Raw genomic sequence first — 22,736 nt, 5'->3', positions numbered from 1 at the left:
ATGCAAACTTAAAGTGAAGTTTCCCCCGGGGAAAAAATTAAATTCATAAAAGAACACGATGACAAGGGCTTGAAACACGCCCTTACTATTTTTCACAATAAAAATTTCTAAAGAAAGCCATAGGGAAGTGTATGGCATTTTGGTTGATTCTAGGGAGTGTCAGCCCTTCAATATTTCCCGGAGCTTCTGTAATGCATGGATAATCCTTAAGAAAAATGTACACACTTGCAGATTTTCAATTAAATGTACATTTTCCTCATGTAGCATTTTTCTGATATATTTCTAAATTATACATAAGCTTTGTACAACATGGATCTAATTATTTTGATATTTCTTTCATTCTCATTGCAACATATTTTATCATATGGTGATGCCAAGGGAATATTGCCATCACTGAAATTTCTTTCCTAACATTTTTTCTTAATCAAGATTTCCAAAGGTAATTTGCACCTATATATTCTTTACTGATAATGGCATTGCTCATGGTACATATTTTCTGTCTTCCTTTTTGCTTTCTTCAACTACTCAAGCCATCACTACCTTCTGATTGGTGAAAAGTGCAGTGAGCTATTGCTCATGAAAGACACACACAGACACATTTTCACACATACACAGACACAAAAGATTGGAAAAGTCAGTTGAGGGCTGGCTGACCTTACCTAGAACTATATACGCTGCTTTTGCTCAATTTATTTCTCATAACTTTGAAATATCTCTGAGAGAATTTTAATCCTGAGAATTGAGGGTATAATTACAAAATAAATATTATGCATTTAACATATGTACAGTGCATACTGGAGAAGCACATACTGGAAAGGATCTCCATGCTGCAGCCAGTGAACACATCCATTAACCAGTTTCTCTATACAAATGCAAAACATCCAGTTAAATTTTTTTCCTATTCTAAAAGCAACTGCTAGAGGATAGAATAAATTAAGAGCCTGTAACTCTCATTTTTCACCAAATGATCATTGCTAATATAGCTGTTCTTTCATTTTCCCATGGGGAGAAACAACAGTGCTCACAAGGGACTCACCTATTAGAACGCCTGAATATCTGAGTCCAAGTAATTTTTTAAGTCTCTGTCTTCTAGAAATGAAGAATTCATTTTTATTTTATTTCATAAGAGACTCTGCATTTTACTTTTCTTAAATTTAGTTAGTAGTTCATTTGTTTTTTAATTTTATGTAATTACTGGTTTTCTGACTCATTAAGGGAATCTTTTCCTGTAGGATTGGAAGTACTGTTTTCAACATAGTTACCTAGCTTCTCCTAGAATTAATTTCTAAAGCAAATCGCTTGAGTTTCCAAAGTAGGATCTTCTCAGCTTCAACTCTAAAGTCAGTGTTTTCAAACACTGCTCATTTCCACCTGCATGTCTGTCTTCCACATACTTTAGCTCACTTAATGAATAATGGATGTCATACTTTGAAAGCAAGAAGAAATTTGGGGAGTTATTTTCAAGAAGAAACTATTACAGTTGTAAAGGAAATTAATCAGAAATACAGAATCATTTAGAAATGCTGATTCTGTATTATCCAGGGGATTTGCAGAGCTGATTCAAGAGGATCAGCTCAGCAGTTGCACAATGAGTTCTTTAATGTAGGGTTTACCAAACTGTGTAGATTTTTCCATGACATATGCTTATAGTTCCATGAGTCTAAAAGATAAACTATCTCATCTGTAAATTGTAAAGACATTCGGGTGATACTGGAACTTCCAAAAATGAGACACCATTGCTTCACAACACACCATTGCTCCTTTACCCTGGCCTGTGCCCTGGTTCGTGGCCTGTGTGGATTCAGGCCACACTACAGGAGTTGAACAGCAAGCAGGTGATCAAAGCTTTGTCTATATTTACAGCTACTCAGCATGGATTACATTACTCCCTGAGCTCTTCATCCTGTCTGATGAGCAGTAGCTTTAGGTTCTAGGAGGATCTTGAACTCTACCTTGAACTGTGCATGAAAAGGACCAATGTTCCAGGCTCCTCAAGACATCTAAAGACCAATAATACATGGTGGAGCTCAGGTGCTGATGCTAACCCTGGAAAATGGAGGCAAACAGTGATTAAAAGTAGCAGAGATTTCTCCACAGACCATAATAAATCAATCACATGTAAACTCATACTAAACTCTTTCAGTGAGTGACAAGTGAAAATTAAGCTTCACTTGCTAGCCCAGGTTACTTTGGCAAGTGAGTTGATGGATTTAAATTGTACCACTATATCTGATGACAGGCTTTAGGTCAGAATCCAACCCTAATAAGCTGCTTCTCTCAGCTTTGTTTTGCATTAATTTTTGGCTGTTCAGAAAATTGTCTCCTTGTAGTCATGGCTTATGACCATCATGTGGCCATTTGTCATCCTCTGAGGTATGCAATCATCATGCATGCCCGCCTCTGTGTCCTGCTAGTTCTACTCTCTCGGATCATGAGCATTGTGCACAGCCTACTCCACTGTCTGGTGGCACTGCCACTGTCTTTCTGCACAAATATGGAAATCCCACACTTCTGTGAACTTGCTCAGATCATCAAGCTGGCTTTTTCTGACACATTTGTCAATACCATGCTGATATATTCAGCAGCAAATATATATTTTGATGTTCCTCCCACTAGAATTATTTTCTCTTATGTTAAACTTGTCTCCTGTATTTTAAGAATGGAGTTCTACTCAGCCATAAAGAATGAGAAACTAGAGACATTTATAGCTAAATGCATACATATTGAGTCTCTATTATTAAGTGAAATAAATAGGACACACATGTATAAATACCAAGCAGTTTCTCTGGTGTGAAATACTGAAAGTGTAAATAAGGATTAAAATGATTAAAATGAATAATTGATCATTTGAAATAGGAAGAAAAGATCGAAAAAGGTGAAGTGGGAGGGGATGGGGAAAGGAAAGAAGGGAAAGGAAAAAATTATAAGAAAAGGAAAAAAAGGAAACAAAGTCTCTGTAAATAGAGAAGCGTAGAGGGGGTGAAGGGAGGACAGAGAATGGGGAAAAAATAAGAACTAAGATATATCATGTAGAGATACACATACCCAATGATAAATGCAAATGTATTGTATACCTAAAATGTACCAATAAAATAATATAAGGAAATAAATAGATAAATAATTGGCCAAAGAAAGAAAAACATATGCTCTCTGTTAGGGGAAGGTATAAGGCTTTATCCACCTGTGGGTCTCACCTCTTTGCTGTTTTCTTTTACTATGGCACAGCTTTTGATGTGTACTTGAGTTCCACATTTAGTAACCCTCCTGATAAGAATGCAGTGGCTTGTGTAATGTATATTGTGGTCTGTCAAGTGATGAACCCTTTTATCTACAATTTGAAGATCATGGAATTGAAGACTGCTCTGAGGTGTCTCATTATTTGGAAGCCTTTTGTATGCTGGGGTCATGGGCTTTGAGTTAGCATTTCTACAAAAGCACAAAATGAGAAAAATAGAGGCTGGACAGAAGCCTAGCTCCGTGTCACAAAGATCTTTCAAATTGCCCACATAATATGGTATCTATGCTCATCTCAGCTTGTGCTTTGTGCCTCCCTTGATTTTCCAATTCTGTGATATTTGACAAATGATTTCAACCTTTAAACTCTGTTGTGCTACTCTGACTCATTTAAAGAAGACCATGAATTGAATCTTTAGTTTCAAAAAAAAATTTTATGCATCAGTTTTGCAGAGGTAGTTTAACTGAATTAAAGGTGCACTGATATCTGGAGACAAGCTTCTGCATGGTCCTGTAGATAGAGACATGATTGTTTTCTCCCACCTGACGTTAAGGAACTAGACACTTATATCCACTTAATTACTGACACTTTCTTCAGACAACTGCGTATTTCTGGATTCATAGTGCATCTTACCTACTCATTCTTCCAATTCATATAAGATTATATGTCAACAGTTTGAGGTGTTTTTGAGATATTTTAGGTTTTGAACCTCATTAGTAAAAATATTTTACTTCTCATAAGAAAAAGAAATATTTACACAAATATGCTTGGACAAACAAGGGAATTATTGTTCATTATTATGACTTCACAAGGACAATGCCTATTATGCAGGACTGGTTCTTCATGAAGCTCATGAGATGGCTTCATTCTAGGATTGATCTCACAGTCATCAGGTTCTATAGCTTGAATCTGAAATGCCCCCAAAGGCCGATGAGTTAAAGGTTTGGTCTGGAGTATTTGTTGCTTGAAAAATTGTTGTGCTTTTAAGAAGTGGTATCAAGTAGGAGGAAATTACCTCATTAGGGGGATTAACTTAAAGGACATAGTGAAAAAAAACCCTCAGTAGCATGGGAACTAACACAAAGAATCAACAACTGAGATCTCATCTTATTAAAATGCTTCTGCACTGCAAGAGAAACCACCAACAGAGCTAAGAGACAATGTACAATGTGGGAAAATTATTTTCCATCTGTACCTTAGACAAAGGATTACTATCAAGAATATATAAAGAATTGAACAAAACCAGACCCCCCAAATTCAAAGACCTATTAAAGAATGGACATCTGAAATGAACAGACATTTCTCAAACCAAGAAGTAAAAGCCCTAAATAAATACATGAAAAAAAGTTCAACATCACTGGTCATTGGAGAGATGCAGATGAAAACAATACTGAGATTCCACCTCACCCCAGAAAGAATGGCTGCTTTAACGAAATCAACCAATAACAAATGCTGGCAGCTGTGTGGGGAGAAAGGAACGCTTCTCCATTGTTGATGTGAGTGCACACTGGTGCAATGACTGTGGAAATCTGTATGGAAATACCTCAAAGAACTTAGCCTATAGGTCCCATTTGACTCAGATGTTCCCTGTTGGATGTATTCCCAAAAGAATCATACCACAGCAATATATGTGCACCAATGTTTATAGCAGCACAGTTCATAATAGCTAAAGCTCAGAAACAGCCCAAATGCCCATCAAATGGAAATTGTATAAAGAAGATGTGGACTTTTTAAAAATAGAGTGCTATTCAGCAATAAAGAATAAGAAACTAGAGACATTTATAGCTAAATGAATGCATACTGAGGCCATACTTTTAAGAGAAATAAATAGGACACACGTGTAAATACTGAATATTTTCTCTAGTGTGAGAAAGTGAAAGGATTAAAATGAATAATTGATAATTTGAAATAGGTAGAAAATGTCCAATGAGGTGGAGGATGTGGGAGGGGAAGGGGAAAGGAAAGAAGGGAAAGGAAAATTATGAGAAAAGAAAAAAAAATGGAAACGAAGTCTATGCAAATAGGGAAGGGTGGAGGGGATGAAGTGCACACAGGTAATGGGGAAAAAATTAGAACCAAGATACATCATGTAAAGGTACAAGCAGTCAGTGATAAATATAGATGTATTGTATACCTAAAATGTACCAATAAAGAAATTCAAGGAAAAAAATAAAATTTTACAAATATTTTGGAAAAAAATTCTTGTTAAAATGTACATTCCATTTGGTAAAAAAATTGATTTTTTTGTAAGCGCAAGGACCCGAGTTTGATTCCTGGTACAAAAAAAAAGGACATAGTGGAAATCAACACCACTCACTCTTTCTTCTCTACTACAATGAATTGAATATCTTTGGTCTATCACTTGCTCCTCATGAAAATGTCTTTGGACTCTATATGCCTAAAAGCAATCAGGCCTTCTGGCCATTGACTCTCAAACTTAGACACTAAGTAAAGCTTTCTTGTTTTTAAATGTATTGGTTCAGAAAGTTTGTTATAGTAATGGAAAGGTGACCAGAGCATCTGGTAGCTACCAGATGTGGTGATGTCAGACCCAACTTGATCCGAGACAGGAAACTGAGTGTCCTTTCCTTGGTCCATTAATAATAGATTTCTCTTTGGAGTAAACCTTCTGATACTTCTAATGCATTGAGTGGTGGCCCTGAAAATGATACTTCCATGTCTTTTTCCTTCTTGTTGCTGTAACTGGGAAAATACATGAGAAGAGGGTGCATGGTACTAAAATCAAAAAAGGATGGCCTTATTCCAGATCATTTGTTTCACTACTAAATGAAATTTCACATAATAAAAGACAAATTTAGTGAAGAAAATTGGGTTAACACTGCTGAATTTGATTGTGATAAAGTACATGTACTTTTTTTAGGTCTCTAATGCATTCTCACCATTTTATTTGTCTGTATACTATTTTCATCTAATATTTTAACCTTCATAAAAATTCAAGGTCATGAAAAGTGTTTGAAGCCATAGGCACACACTGTTATTGCTTGTGTCTAGATGTTCCCCCAAAGCCTCATGCTGTTGTAGGTTGGACTTTTTCTGAGGTGTTGAATTTAGAATGTGTGCTGCTGGCATTAAGGGTTTGTGATTATTAAACCATGTGTGTGATTGGTTTGGCATGACCTAAGCCCAATAGGCTGTATGATATAAAAGGGGCAGAAAGATGTTGTTAAGTCCACTTTTTTTTTCCTATCTTCTGCTGAGGTAAATTGTTTCTCCTCTGCCAAGCCACCCTACCACAGATCCAGCCAATTATGTACTGAAACCTCTATGAACTGTATACTGAATAAAAACTTTCTACTTTAATTTGGGTGTTGAGTAGATTGTCTCAGCAAGGAGAGAAAAGGAACTTACATATTCATAAAGACTTCCTGGACAGGACTTCAGAAACACAAGAAATAATATAAAGAATTGACAGTCATATATCAAATTAAAATCTTCTGCACATCAAAAGTAAGAACAGAGTGAAGAGAAAAGCAACTTTTTAGAAGAAAAATCTCTTCTACCTATGCTTCTCATAAAGAATAAATATCTAGAATATATAGAGAACTCAAAAATGTTAAATATCTCTCAAACAAATAGTTCACTAAAAACTAGAAACTTTTAAAAAGAAATAGAAATGGGAAGGAATTCATCATGGCTGACTAGAGTCAGAGTAGATAATCTTGGAGGAGACCCACTGGAAAACACTGACAATCACAAAAAGGGATGTAATCATAGCCAGATACAGGGAACCAAAGTAAAAGAGAAGTCCATCAGATCAAATCCAACTTTGGGGTTATTAGAAAAAGAAGCAGCATGCCTTTAACATGCAGTACTCCTTCCACCCCAGGACCAGTAAAAGTGCAATCTTGGGAGTGGTTCTAATGTTTGGAAGAAAGAAGCACGAGTCAGACTCCTGGATTAGGTTCCTAAGCTACACTCTTTCCCCACTAGGAGAGTGCAAACATTGAGTGAGATATTTGTTGATTATGGTACCAAAGAAATGAAAAGCCATAGAATAACTTTGTTAACAGAGTTTTAACAAGCACAGATAGGCCCCTGGAAAAATACCTACATGGATAAAAGGATAGTACTGATTGAGATTCCTGAACTGACAGCTAGGAGAACCATGATGCAAGGAGCCACCAAGTGCAACCAGGGAAGTAGAAGCAAGAAAGTGTATTCATGCAGGGCCAGAGCAGACAGGCCCCACTGTACTCCCAAACAGCAAGAGATTCTGTGCTTGCATCATGTTCTTCTCATTGCCTATAGATTGGCACCAGAAGAAATCTCCCCCAATCCCAGACAAAGCAGCATAGAGCCCTCTGGACCACAGAGAGCATTTGTGCGGAGCTGTCTTACAGCCAGTAAGACAAGATGAGGAAGGGAGTTCCTGCAGCAACAGAGCAGGTAATTCTCTATCATTATCCCAAACACCAGGGAGTTCTGGATTGATTTGATATCCTGTACACTGCCCAACACTTGCGCTTGGAAGGAACCTGCTCATCCCCACTCAAATGTTGCCAAGTTTCACACGCCATAGACAACAAAGAGCTTGGTCATGGTGAGCCACAGACTGCATCAGGTGAGATGCAAGAAAAGAAGTTAAAATAGTGGTCAGTGAAAGCTTTCCCAAACAAGAGAAAATCTTACGCCAGCACAACATCCTCTCCCTAACCTACCTTGCACATCAGCATAGACTCTTCCAACCCCTGATGAAGGCTGCTGAGGGCTCTGACGCCCACACACAGTTGAGCTAACAGGAGGAAAATTCATGCCTTTGTGAAGAATAGAGGAGGCTTGGGCAAAGAGACAGAAGTACCTGTTTAGCTAGAGGACAAGAAATACGAAGCTCAGCTGGAGCCCTATAGAAAGTGATCCCACATGATGTAGGAGGGGTGTCTTGAGAAGGGAAGGGAGCTGAGACCAAGAGAATCTTCTTGGAGGATTGAAATTGGTAAAATAGAGAGCAGAAACAATATACAATCTCTCTGGACCTGGAACTGAGATACCTGGAAAACAACTTGGTGAAAAGAGTGAAGTAGATCTCTGGGAATTGGCACGGAACTGATAGGAAAATTAGGAACCACAGAGAAGCTAGAGAAATGGAGCACAGTGTATGAGAAAGAAGGATGCAAAATAATTTGGAAAGCTGATCCTGGCTCCAGAATAGGGGAACCTGTCTCTGATGACACAAGGTAAGCCCAGAGAAGTTCGAAGGCTTGGAGAGAAACTGCAGAGGTAGCCACAAGAAAAGCTCACAGCTGTTGTAAACTGCAAAACAGTATGGGGTTTTATTCTGAATATGATTCTTTTCACAAAGCAAACTAGAGCTGTAGAATAAATTCAGTGCAGTATGCACCATATTTGATAGTGTTTAATCAGGAGGCATTTTGTGAAATGCTTAATTGTCTAAGACTGAGCTACAGAACAACTCTAGAACTTATACTTGAGAGTTACTGGCATCATCAATTTACCATAGTTGCAGAGTGGTAGACGGTCACAAGGGACAGTCATAGAGAAGGCACAAATTAGACATTAGCCCCCTTCCCCCAAGAATACTGCACCTAAGCCAAGAAAGACACAGGTGATCTTTCCATAGGTGATGAGAAGCCAGGCCAATCACATAAGGTTGTCGGAGGGGGCTGGACTTTGAAATGCTATCATTAAGTCCACAGGTCTGCCTGAATCCCAGCCCCCCTTTCTATATCCAATACAGAACTAAGTGGTGTTTGCTTTCCTCATCTATCAACAAGAACATGGGTATGGTTTGGCATCGATGGTTGCCACAGCATGGGCTGTATGGCTAGAGTGGCCTCTGGGGGGGGTGGTAAGTCAAACCCAGAGGCCGTAAAGCTCAGCAGAAAAAGCCATGATCTGTGGCACACTGAGGAACATGAAACTGGAGCTGCTGGGATGACTGCAGCCAAAAGATGAAACATTGACCGGTCACATCCAGTGGGAACGGCAGGCAGGATTCAGCATTCACACACAAAAACCTGAGTGTGTAAACAAAATAAGTCTTTGCATTGACTCACTATCCCAGTCAGATACCTGGGGAATTCTAAATCTGCAGACCTGGAAAGAAAGTGCTCATTCAAAAACACAGAGGAATTTTTTTCAGGGGCTTCTTTTTGTTGTTTTTTCATTGGATTTTGGGGTTTGTGTTTTTCTATTTTTCTCTTTCCTCTCTGAGTTTTCTTTTTCCGTCGTTGTTTTATGTTATGTTATCTAATTCTATTAATGTTCTTTTATTCTGAAATCCAATTCTTTACTTCACTTTTCTATCTTCCTCCTCTTACACTTCTTTCTTTTTTACATTTTACTTCTTTCATTCTTGCATTCCCCACCAACTCCATTTTTCTTAGCTTTATTAATCTTTGTATATTTAGTATACATTAAACTTATCAATCTTTAGATATTTAGTTAACCACTTGATATTATTGTTGAATTATTTTCCACTGTTAATGATGGCATAGTGTTTGCATTAGTAGATATTTATATAATTATTTAGTTTATCTTTGTGTTTAAATTATTATTATAGATCTCTTTTCTCTGATTAAAATAGTGCAATGGTAGCTTCTATTGTTTTTTGTAGTATGTCAGTATCCAATCTAATGATGGTCAATATCCAGTCTAATTCACTCAATTATTATTGCTGATATTGTTCCTATTGCCAGGATGGCACTATTGGGGGTATTAATTGATTTTTACTGAAATATATATCTGGTTGGTCTCTGTGTTATCAACAATACTGATTCATTTCCAGTGAAGTAGACACTGGGAAAATTACACTGCAATCTCCCCACCCAAATTAACTAAGATTATTGGAGCTTGGGACAGGAGTAAATGATAATAGATAGCCATGCTCAGAGTTCACCATAGAAAAGGAAACTAAAGAGATCTTCAGAGTAGAAAGAATTATTTCCAGTATAATCAATCTGCAAACCTCAAAACACACACAGACACACACACAGACACACACAGACACACACACACACAAAGAGAAACATGACAAAAACAAAATGCTCCCAAAAATGTCCAATGCCCCCAAAACTGACCTTTGTGGAATTAATGTGAAGGAAATAAAAATCCAAACAGCTGAATTAAATGACACAATAAAATGCAACACAAAAAAATCAAGATTAATGAGGTGTTTAGCAAGTTCATAGATGATATAATTAAACAGGTAATGGACATAAAAACAAAATGATCAATGACAATAATAAAATGTTGTTTGAAGAAAAGAAACTAATATCAAATTTAAATGACCAGTTTTGTAAATAATTAGACTCCATGAAAATCCAGCAAACAGAAATCCACGAAATTAAAAATTCTATTTTAATTGTAGGCAGCCAAAGTGACCAATGTCAGGACAGAATTTCAGAAATAGAAAATAGGGGTGATGATAGATAAAACTGTAATTCATTTCTATATGGTCTTATTATTCAGTTGAACTGACTTCATTTTTCCTGGTATTGTTGACTAGCATAGTTGTGACCCTCAAAATACCTAGGAAAAGAAACCTGGAATCCACTATAGAGGAAGGCAGTGTCCCTATTTGAAGGACACTTGTGATGAATGGGATCAGGAAGATTTGGGGAGGAAGGATGGCAACGCCATGGTTTTTGAGGGAAAAAGATATCCAACATCAGGATGGGCAGTGAAAAAAGTTCTAAAATTCATGTCTCATTTACTTAATTAATTATGTCAACAGTGTTACAAAAGAATGACTTTACACTTGGCATATGAATTCCTTAGTAGGCTATTTTATATGTAAAATATTCAAAGCCCCTCAAGTGTAGCAGCAATGGAAGCATCTAGGCACAATTTGTTCAATGTCCTCTTTCTGCCTTGTAATATTGCTCCACTTTCTCCTCTCATGGCCACACAAGCAGCGTGGATATTGGAGTTGAGTGATTGTCTCTCTCATCATAAGTTTCAGCTTAGGATACAACAACAAATTCTTGCTTTTTCTTCAGTGCTGTAAAAGTCCAAATGCAATTCATAATATTTCCTAAATTTCTTTTTTAGGAATGGAAGATGTACTCTGTATTTTCTCGGATGAGTTATATTTAAGCTTCAATAAATTAGCTAAAAGTATTTATCAACCTAATAGACACTGCAACTGAAGGTTTCAGAAAGCACATTCTTAGGTGCTGTGCTTATTGTTAAATAATATCTTGAAAATTATAGATTCAGAAAATGTATTGAGTTTACATATTGTAAAATAAGTTGATAAATATGAAACTGTTGAAATATTTATTTCTAAAAGATTAAGAGTCAGGAAATCACTCATCTTAAATTACCCTCCTCCTTAGAGTCGATGTTTAGGGATGTATGCTCCTGGGATCAAATTAATATAATGTTTCTAGTTCCTGTTAACAAAGACCTTTGGAAATTGACTCCTGAATGATACAGACTACAGGAGTCAGACTATGAAAATCATGCCTCAAAAATCCTGCCCCATCAAGAAGAAACAGCTGTGCTGTCTACCAGAGATGGATTTTCCTGTTGCAGAGCAAATAAATTAGTCTGTGTGACTGCTTTTTCAGAGAACAGATATTTTTTACTTCCACATACAGGTGAGTTGCTGAGCATTATTCTCAGAGAAAGCCTCCAGGTAAGCCAAAGTTTCTTCATTTATTATTTGAACACAGATGCAAATATTTTAGTACAATTTCATCACTATGGAGAGATCTGTTCTTTCCCTGCAGAAGGGGCTGTGAGGAACCTGGGTAAGGAGGTGCAGTAAGAGAGGAGCAACCTTCTTAAACCATGTTTCATACTAATATGAAGCAAAGAATTATCCCAAAACCACACATACATCCTGACCTCCCATCTCCCTTCCACAGTTAACCAGTTAATACCATTCTGTATTGTTTCAGGCCTTGTTAAATGAAGTATTGATATGGAAAGTGTACACAGTTTAACACCTTGGCAAACTCCTTCAGTTTTTCCCTTCCCTCAAAGACAAGCCATCCTGAGTATGGTGGTGTCCCTCAGGCATGGCTCTTCATTTTACATGGAGTCATAAGCAAGAAGCAATAATCACAGTATCCATCAATTAAAGAATATGGAAGTACATAGTGCAACAATCTGATAATTAACATGAAATAAGGAGGACTACATATCACAATATTTTTCTGAAAATAAAATTTCCTAAGGACTCTAATTATAAATGGTACACATATATGCAGTAAGCTTTTGCTACATGATGATTTAAAAATAAAATGACATGAAGTTGTTGTTTGGCAGAATAACAATAAAATGGGAATTCTGGGAAATTTATGAATGTGAACTTACTGTGACATTTCCCCTGTAGAAGTAAAAATTATTAAATGTGTAAAGGAACATCCATTAAAGTCTTCAAATATCCCCATATTATTTCTCACAATAAAATATCTAAGGTGACCATGATGAAGGTGTGATATTTTTGTTGTTGACTAGGATATGACAACATTTCTAGATTTTATTCCATTTCTATCATGCATGTATAACCCATAAGGAAAATTTGGACAATTGTATAGGTGCAATTGAATTAAAATTTTTCTCCTGTGTGACTTTTTGATAAATTTTATAAATTTTTCATAACATTTTTGAATCATGTCTAGTTTTTAAAATATTTAACCCATTTTTCTTTCATTTAATTCATTTTGTCGTATGTTTATGCCACATGAATATTGACATCATTAACATTTCTTTCTTTTCCTTTCTACTCTAGTAAGTTTCCCAAAGTTAGTTGGAGCATGTAAATTCCTCACTGATATTAAGATTCTTCAATCTCAGCAACCCATCATTTCCTTCTGATGGGAGAAAAGTGCCATGTGCTGCTGCTCATAGAAGACATACTATCTCACAGATGAACAAACACATACACGTTTAGGAGTATTCAGATATAAAAAACTGGAAAAGTCAGTTGAGGGTCCTCCCTAGATAAAAGACTATTGTGTGATTATGCTCTACTCATTTCTCTTCCTTGAAACATCTCCATGAAGATTTTCACCCTGAGAATTTTGAGGTATAATTACAGAATACAAATTATTTATTTAACATAGATACAGTTTGCTCTGGAGAAGCACACATTGTCATAAGATCACCATGCTGGAGCTAATGAAAACATCTAGTTAGCAGTTTTTATTATATAAATGTAAAACACTCAGTAGAATATTTTCACCCATCCTAAAAGCAACTCCTGGATGATGGATTAAATTCAGAGCCTGGGATTCTCTCATTACACAAAATGACAACTGCTGAATAGCTGCTTTTATCTTCTCCATTAGAGAAAAAGCAATCATTATAAGGGACACTCCTGTTAGGAAGCCTGGCTCGCACAGTCTATGTTATTTGGTTAGATTCGATCTCATAGAGAGCAAAACGTTATTTTTAATTTTTATCTTTTTTCAAAAGAGATGTTACATTTCATTCTTTCTTTCACTTAACTATCAGTTTGGAGGTTTTTTAAATTGTATATATTATATGTTTCATAACTCATTAAGGGAAGAAGTTCCCCTAGAATGGAGAAGAATGTTATTAAAAGTTATGTAGCTTCTCTTTGAATTAATTGCTAAACAGGCAATTTATGTTAGGAGAGGAGGGATTAATGTGTTTAGAATTTAAAGATAATGTTTTCTAGTCATTGTTAGGCTCCACCTGAATGGCCTTCTTCTACATGCTACAATACACTTCGTGGATAGAGTTTTGAAAAGCAATGGAAAACAAGGGGAATTCTTTCAACAAGAGGCTATTATAATTGTAAAGAAGATGATAACTGCATAAATATTTATGACCATCATTTTTTACTGCTTAGGAGCATTATCAGAGAATCAGCAAGAGAAGCAAATCAGCAGTCTGACAGCCAGAGTTTTAACCTAGTTTTTTCCAAAGAGTCTGTTCATTTTTCCCACAATATATCATCATCGTTACATGGGGTAAAGCATAAATTATCACCACTGTAACTTGACAAGCATTCAGGTGGTTCTGAGGGTTACAAAAATTATACAGCATTGCTCCAGGATGTGTTTATCCAACCTTGGGCCACAGACTGGTCCATGCACTGAATTGGACCATACAGCAGACAGTGAGCAGCAGGAAATGGATCAAAGCTGAATCTGTATTTAAAACCACTGCCCATGGCTTACATTAACATCTGAGCTCTGCATCCTTTCTGATGAGTAGTAGCATAAGGATGTCAAAGGATTTTGAACACTACTGTGACTTTCACATGCATGGGATCTAGGTTGAATGCCCCCTAAGAGAATCTAATGCTTAGTGATCTCAGGTGGAGTTAGATCCTGATGCTAGTGCTGTGAAATGGATGCAAATAGGGATTGAAGTCAGAAGAGAGGCTTGACTGCACAGAGAACACAATAAATCTGTTGCTTTCCAGCTCATGAATACTCTACTCATAAGAAGCAAATGACAATTATGTGCATTTGATGGCAGGTTTTATGTTAGAATTCAACCTTTAATTTACTCTGCATGAAGTCTCTCCATTGTTTCTTTTCCTGATTTTGGCAAATAGTATAACTATTTCATTATACACTGCAATGTGATAAAAATGGAAATAAGGTATACAACAAAAGTAATAACCTTGACTCATCCCAAACTGTGCTCTCTCCAATCTGAAGACAGACTGTCCTCCATGAAAATTCACCATGATGCTACAAAGATAGACTCCTACCCTGGAAGATAGAGTAGATAAGTTCATTCTCATATTCCTTTTTGTTTCAGGCCATGGATTAACTAAAAAATTCATGGCTTATATATCAGTACATCCTGGGACTTGCATCAATTCTGAAAAAGTGTGGGTCCTCTAAAAAAAGAGAGAAGAAAAATGGAGAAAAGCAGGGATTAGAAAAATGATCTAAATGATTACTTGCATTTGCCATGTGAATCAGAAGGTTTTATTATTGTAAGACACTGGAAAAACAGTTTAGAAAAATTAACTTCAGAGTATCTGCTAAACATACAATGCTGGTGTTCATTTTCATATGCTGTACAATATAGTGGTATCAAAAATTCCATTTCTATCATCTCTAAGAGATATGACCTATCACACAAAAATATTTTGTTTTATTTTATTTTTACCCTATCTTTTTCATAGATTCATTAACAAATGAAATTCAAGAAACAGACAGTGGTTTCAGAATTTATTCTAATGGGACTGACAGATGAGCAAGAATTGCAGCACCTCATCTTCACCCTGTTCCTGGCCATGTACCTGGTCACTAGCCTGGGAAACCTGTTCATCATCCTGGCTGTCAGCTCTGACTCCTTTCTCCACATCCCCATGTACTTCTTTCTCTCATGGCTGTCCTTCACTGACATTTGTATAAGTACAATCATGATCCCAAAGATGCTGGTGAACATCCAAGCACGGGACCATAGCATCACTTAGATATGCTGCCTCCTTCAGATTCTCCTTGCCTTGACTTTTGTTGGTTTAGAAAGTTGAGGTCACTCCTAGGGCAGAGGAAGTGAGCCAATCCCAGCGTCCAGGAGGAAGCTCCCCTGCTGCCATTCCACCACTCCTAGGGCAGAGGAGGTGAACTGTGCAGGTGCCAGTAGCACCCCACACCCTGTGGAAATGAGAAGACACAGAAACAAGCCTCAAAACAGACTTCCAGATCACCTACAACAACCTCAACAGGAAACGAGACAGAACAAGCTGATACTCAAACACCAGGATTCCCTGAATTGGCAACAAAAGAGGATCTGGAAAAAATTAAATCAGAAATAATTTCTCAGATAACAGCAAAGATTGTGCCCATAGTGCAAGACATAATTAATAAATCTAGAGAAGGGGCCAGGGATTTAGCTCAGTGGTTTTGCCACCTACTGAGCAAGCACAAGGATCCGAGTTCAATCCCCTGTACCAATAAAAAAAAAATCTAGAGAGGACACAAATAAAAAAATAGAGGAGCTGAGGAACATGATGGAATCTCAGCATAGGAAACAAATGGAATCCATAAAACAGATGCAAATAGATTTCCAGGAGATTAAAAAGTCCATTGATAGTTTACACAGTAGAATGCACCAATGTGAGGACAGAATTGCAGATATAGAAGATAAGATTGCAATTAGTGATCAGGAAAAGGAAAATTACTTTAAAATTATAAGGAACCATGGGAAAGCAATACAGCAGCTGCTAGATTATGCAAGGAATAATAACATAAGACTGATTTGAGACAATGAAGAAACAGGAGAGAGTGCAGATGACATAAAATATCTGTTCATAGAAGTGATGGCATAAAACTCCCCAAGTAGGGGAAAAGAACTTGACATACAGATAAGTGTGGCATATGGGCCACCTACTAGCCTCGAAAAAAAAGTCTACACATAGGCATATAAGAGTTAGTATTATTAGTTAGCATTATTATACTTTTATTGTATACCTTATTTCCATTTTTGTCACATTGCTGTGTATAATGAAATAAGTATACTATTTGCCAATATTATAATATTTATAGTAGTTAATTTCAGAAACCCAACAGAAGAACAAATTCTACAAGCAGTGAGAGAAAAGAAACAAATCACATGCAAAGGAAAGCCCATTAGAATCACAGCAGACTTCTCAATGCAAACCCTCAAGGCAAGAAAAGCTTGGAGTGATGTATTTCAAGCCCTAAAGGAAAACAGCCTCCAACCCAGATTGATGTACCCTGCAAAACTATTTTTCAAAATTGATGGAGAAATAAGATACTTTCATGACAAAGAGCACCTCAGGAACTTCATGAATACCAAATCATCACTCCAAAAAATTTTAGACAATACCCTAGGAAATACACTCTATCTGTGGCATTATGCAGAAGCTCTTCTCCAGATATTAACACATCCTTCCTTATACCAAAGCCTGCCGGAGCCAAGCATGCCAACATTTCTTTCCCTGAAGCTGATCCTAAATATCTGACAAAAGTGAGTTCCCAACTCACATGTTTCTTATAAGCCATCAGAACAACAAAATAAAGTTTGGAGATTGAATTCGTCTATCAAATATCACATAATTGGATGAACCGAAAAGAAGTGTATTTCACTGGATATGAAGCTATTGAACTGAACTATTGCCCAGCATTATGCAACTGATGAGAGTTTCCCCCAAACATTTATATCCTTCTGAACTCATATAAATGTTTCCATTACTCTCCTTCATTATTTATTTAGTTCAACTAATTAGATTTTATAAAGATTTGAGATGTTTTTGAGATATTTTAGATTTTGAACTGCAACATGCTGTCATTTCTTGTATGACTAATAAATCTTTATATTAGTATGCTTGGACCACAAAGAGAGTTATTTTTTATTTTATGTAAAAATGAAATGCCATAAGAAAATAAGGGAATAGCAATAGTTAGTATACATTATATCATTATGTTCAAATTAGTTACTCAGACTACAAAATATTGTTTCTTTCAGCCAGCCATCTCTCCTCTATTACATCTTTGTAGGCCATTACTTTTCTGAAACTTCCTTTATGGCCAAACGCAAAATGTTTGAAATAATTCTGCTGGGTTCTTTGCTCTAGAGTCTCAACACAGATTTGGCTAAAAGTCCCCAACAGTATCCATGACATGGCCGCAATATTTGACTGACTTGAAATTTCTTCTGCGAGATTAATTAGCCCACTGCCCTTAATCTTGGTCTTGGGCAAAGTCTCCAAACAGGAGCAAAATGCAGGAAAACTTTCTGCCAAGATAGAACACACATCATCTGGAGTCCAGCAGGCAATGAATCTTTCTTAGCAGAAACCTCCTGAGCCTGGTCTTTACAGGCAGGATGTCTATCAGCCTTCTGGTCTTCTGAGCTCTGACCAGAATCTCTCACCAAGTATGTTATGAGGCATTCCAGGGCTGCTTCTTTAGTCACCTTCCCCAAACTTTTCCAAACTCTCCCCATGAGCCAGATTCAAAGGCTCCTGAACCACATTGTCAGGTATACCAATGATCACACTTCTGTGGTAACAAATTCTGTCTCAGTTACTTTTTCTCATTGCTGAGCCAAAATACCTGACCCCCAAAGTTAAAGGAGGAAAGATTTACTTAGCTTACAGTTTGTAGAGGTTTCAATTCACAGTTGGAGGGTTCCAGGGCAGGGTGGCATGGCAGAGGGGCATCACAGAGGAGAAAGAGTTCATGGTGGGCAGCCAAGCAGCAAAATAGTGAAGAAGCAGTGCTTACACACTATCCCTTATATCCTGTCCAGGTTAACCACTCTTGCGGTGGGGGGTTAGCTCTCACACCAAGGTTGGGGCAGACTTTATCCTAGCATTGCAGCATGAATAAATCCCAGCATCACATCCTTGATCCTAGCATCAAACAACCTAGATCCAGCCACCTATGAGAAGCCCTGCCTATGACTTCATGTGGCTTGAGGAGGATACACACATACAAGCTGTAATAGATTCCAGCTAACTCCAGAAAAATGGCCATCATCAGGAAGTTAAAAATAACAAACGCTGGCAGGGCTGTGGTGAAAAAGGTACCATTCTACATTGTTAGTGGGTAAAATCCTTATGGATATTGCAATGCAGGTTTCTCAAAGAACCAATATTATAAATTTCATATGAACCAACTGTAGCCCTCTGAAGAGTTTAACACATCATACTATATTAATACATGCATGCCAATGTTTATAGTACCATAACTTATAATAGCTGAATCCTGGAAACAGCCAGTATACCCAAGAATAGATGATTGGGTAAAGAAAATGTGATATCTATATATAATGGAATTCTACTTGGCTATAATGAAGGACACATTTGAGGTTTTTGAAGGAAAATGAATGCCACTGAAAAATGCAATGTTGAATGAAATAAATAGGATACACAAAGTTGAATACCATATTATATTTCTCATTTGAGTACGGAAAAGCACAAACAGAAAAATAACGGGTGAATAGAAGAGTCACAGGGATGGATCTTTTACAAATGGGAAGGTGTCTAGGGAACCAAGTGTGAGGAGCAAGGAGGACTGGATGGGGAAATTGGTAAAGTCAAGATGCGCCATGTACAGAAACTTCATAACCTCAATGAATGTGGAAATTATATGCCATAAACATGAACTAAGATTAATGATATCATGGGAAGAGGAAGAAAGAATGGGGAGAAAAGTGGATTAAATAAAGGTACTGCATTATGTACATGTACATGATTATAAAGTGCACACACTGCAAATATGTATTCTTTTTTTATTTTTTATTTTCTTGTTCTTCCTTCCTCCATTCCCCTCCCTAGTTCCCCTAACCATTTGAGAATCTTTCTCTTGTATAATATCTAGTATACATTTTGGTCCATATTTACACTTTCAGTTTTGGAAATAAAGCACTTGTAAATAAGAAGGGGAAGAGAAATTGAAGAGAGGGAAGGGAATGGAAAAAAAGTGGAATTAAGATAGATCCTCAATATGCATCCATTTAGCTATAAATGTCTCTAATTTGTCGTTCTTCATGGCAGAATAGTACTCCATTTTATTAAAAAGTACCAATAAAAGAATTTAAGAAAAAAAAAAGATATGTCACATACAAGTAAAAATTCCCTATGATGAATGTGATCATTAAGTGTATTTAAAATGTATCTGGGGGCTGGGGATTTAGCTCAGTGGTTCAGCTGCCTGCCTCACAAGCACAAAGTCCCAAGTTCAATCCCTGGTATCAAAAAAATAAAAAAAAGAAGAAACAAATAAAATGTATCTGGAGCCGGGTATGGTGGTGCATACCTGTAAGCTCAGCACTCCAGAGGCTGAGGCAGGAGGATCAGTGTGAGTTTGAGGCTAGCCTGGGCTATATAGTGCGTTCAGGGCCAGCCTGAACTATAGAGGGATACCCTGCCTCAAAAACTCCCCAAAATAAAAAATAAAAATAAAATTTATCAATAAACTTAATTATTAAAATGGACTAATAAAAAAACTAAAATATTTGTAAAAGTTCAAGTAGATAGCAAAAGCTAAAATGGAAAGTATGAGTTTATTAGAGTATTCCATTAGATTACGGGAGTAAAGTTGGTTTTAGGGAGTGGAGCAGAAATGGTAGAGAGACCTGGGTGATGTACATTTGGCCTCAGGAGTCAAAATTAGTTATCTTGAATTCTTCTCATCTATAGGGTTGGTGTTTAAGGATCTGCATGCTCCTGGGATCAAAAGGATAGTAGTGTTTTTGGTTACTTCCTGCTTAATGAGGAGCTCTGAATATTGACCCCTAGGGGATGTAGCACCTATGGGATTCAGGCTGTGAAAACTTCACTCAAAAGTCCAGCCCAGACAGGCAACAACAGCCATGCTCTCTGCCAGAGATCAACTCTCTTGGTGCAGATCCCACCGAGACAGTCCATGTGTCCACCCTTCCTGAGGATAGATCATTGGTCTTCCATGTGCAGCTGACTTCCTGAGCACCTTTGTAACTGAAAACTTCCAGGTAAGCCAAAGTGTCTTCCTTTATTATAAGAACATGAGTGTAGATATTTTAGACCAATTTCATCATCATGCAGAGATCCGTGCTTTTTTGTAGGCAGTTGTGAGGACACTAGATAAAGAAGCTGAAACAGAGAGTCTTAAGAAACAGCCCTGTAGTCCTCATGTTTCATGCTAATAGAAAGAGCAGAAATTGCCTAAATAACAGCACCCAAAACACGACCATCCATCTCCCTCCACAGTTAACCAATGTTATTACTGTGCTGAATTTATTCAGGTCTTTCTGTATGAAGTAATCAAATGAGACACATTCAAATTCACCACCTTGATGAACCATTCATTCTTCTTTCCCCTAGGTAGATTACCTTGAATGTGGTGATGCCAGTCATCCATGGCTCCTAATTTTACACTTATGCATCGGTCAGAGACAGTACCCACTTTACCTAACAGTTAAAGAAGGTAGAAGTAAATTGGGCTATGAGATATAAGTGAACAATCTGATAATTAACATTAAATAAGCAGAGCCACATATAACATTTAAGAGGAAAATAAAATTAGTTAAGCACACCAATTATAAATGGTACATGTATACAATATGATTCTGTTATGGGAGCATTTTAAAATGCAATACCATGAAGATGTTGTTTGGAAGAACAATACTAGAAAAATGAAAATTCAGAGAGAATGATAGCTGTTCATTTATTATGATGCTTGCCCTGTGGAAGTAAAGAGAAATCAAATTTTTAAAAGCACATTTACTAAGGGACTTAAAATAGACAATATTTCTCACAGTAAAATGTCTAAAGAAAACATGGTGAAGTATATAATATTTTTTTGTTTGCTAACACATGCCAGCCATACAAGAAGTTCTGTCATGCACAGATAATCCATATGGAAAACTTATACACATGCACAGACATATTCAATTAAATTTAATTTTTTGTAATATTGAATTTTCCCAATAATATTTCCTAAATCACTCATTAACTTTGTGAATCATGTCTCAGTTTTTATTATTTAATTCACATTAATTTCTACATGTTTTAGCATATATAAGAGCCACATGAGTATTGAAATCATTGATATTAATTTCCTTACTCTCTTCTTAATCAATAATCCCAAAGGTAGTTTGAGCATAAACATCCATCCCTGATATTAGCATTGCTCATGGTGGAGTTATCCTGTCTTCCTTTTCTTTTTCCTCGCCACCCTAACTGATCATTTGTTTTGTACACAAATGTAAAACATGCCGTTGAAGATTTTTACATATCCTAAAAGTCGCTGCTACAGGATGCATTACATTCAAAGCCTGTGGGTTTCATTTTACACCAAATGATCATTCCTGATATAGCTGCTACTTTCTTCCTCAGGAGAGACAAAGCAATACTCACAAGACACACTCCTATTAGGAAGCCTGACAATCTGACTCTGATTTATTTACTGTCTCTGTCTTCTAGAAAGCAATAAATTGTTTCTATTTTTTTCAAAGAGCCTTTGAATTTCACTCTGTCATTTAGCTATTATTTTGTTTGCTTTTTATGCAATTATATATGGTAGATTCATTATGAGAATAAGTTCCCATAGGATGGGGAAACAATGTTACCAACATGGTTACCCACCTTCTCCTAGAATTAATAGTTAAGGCAGATTACATGTGTTTCCAAGGAGGTTCTATGAGCTTCAACTCTAAAAGTGAAGTTTTCTAATCATTTCTCATGTCCACCTGCATGGCTGTCTTCAATATCCTACAATTCACTTAAATCATAGTTGATGGAACACCTTGAAAGTAAACTTGGGGACTTATTTCATTAAGATACTATTTCTACTATACAGGAAATTAGCAAGCACTACATGAACATATGAACGCTAGTTATCTACTAGCAGCAATTAGTCAAAAGTCTCAAATGAATATTCTGACAACCAGAGCTTACAGCAAGATTTTGCCAAACTGTGTGTACATTTCCCATGAGATGTTCTCATGTCCATGGGGCTAAAGCATAAACTGTCTCATGTGTACATTGACAAACCCCTCAGGTGACAATGAGGTTAGCCCAAATTAAAGACCAATGATTAAGAACAGGCTTAACCCTGGGTCAGGAAAT

Source organism: Heterocephalus glaber, unplaced genomic scaffold (assembly GCF_053883595.1).
Source record: "Heterocephalus glaber isolate CG9 unplaced genomic scaffold, H.glaber_assembly_v1.0 deba00001733, whole genome shotgun sequence".
Taxonomy (NCBI): domain Eukaryota; kingdom Metazoa; phylum Chordata; class Mammalia; order Rodentia; family Bathyergidae; genus Heterocephalus; species Heterocephalus glaber.
Note: the sequence above shows the minus strand (reverse complement) of the source record.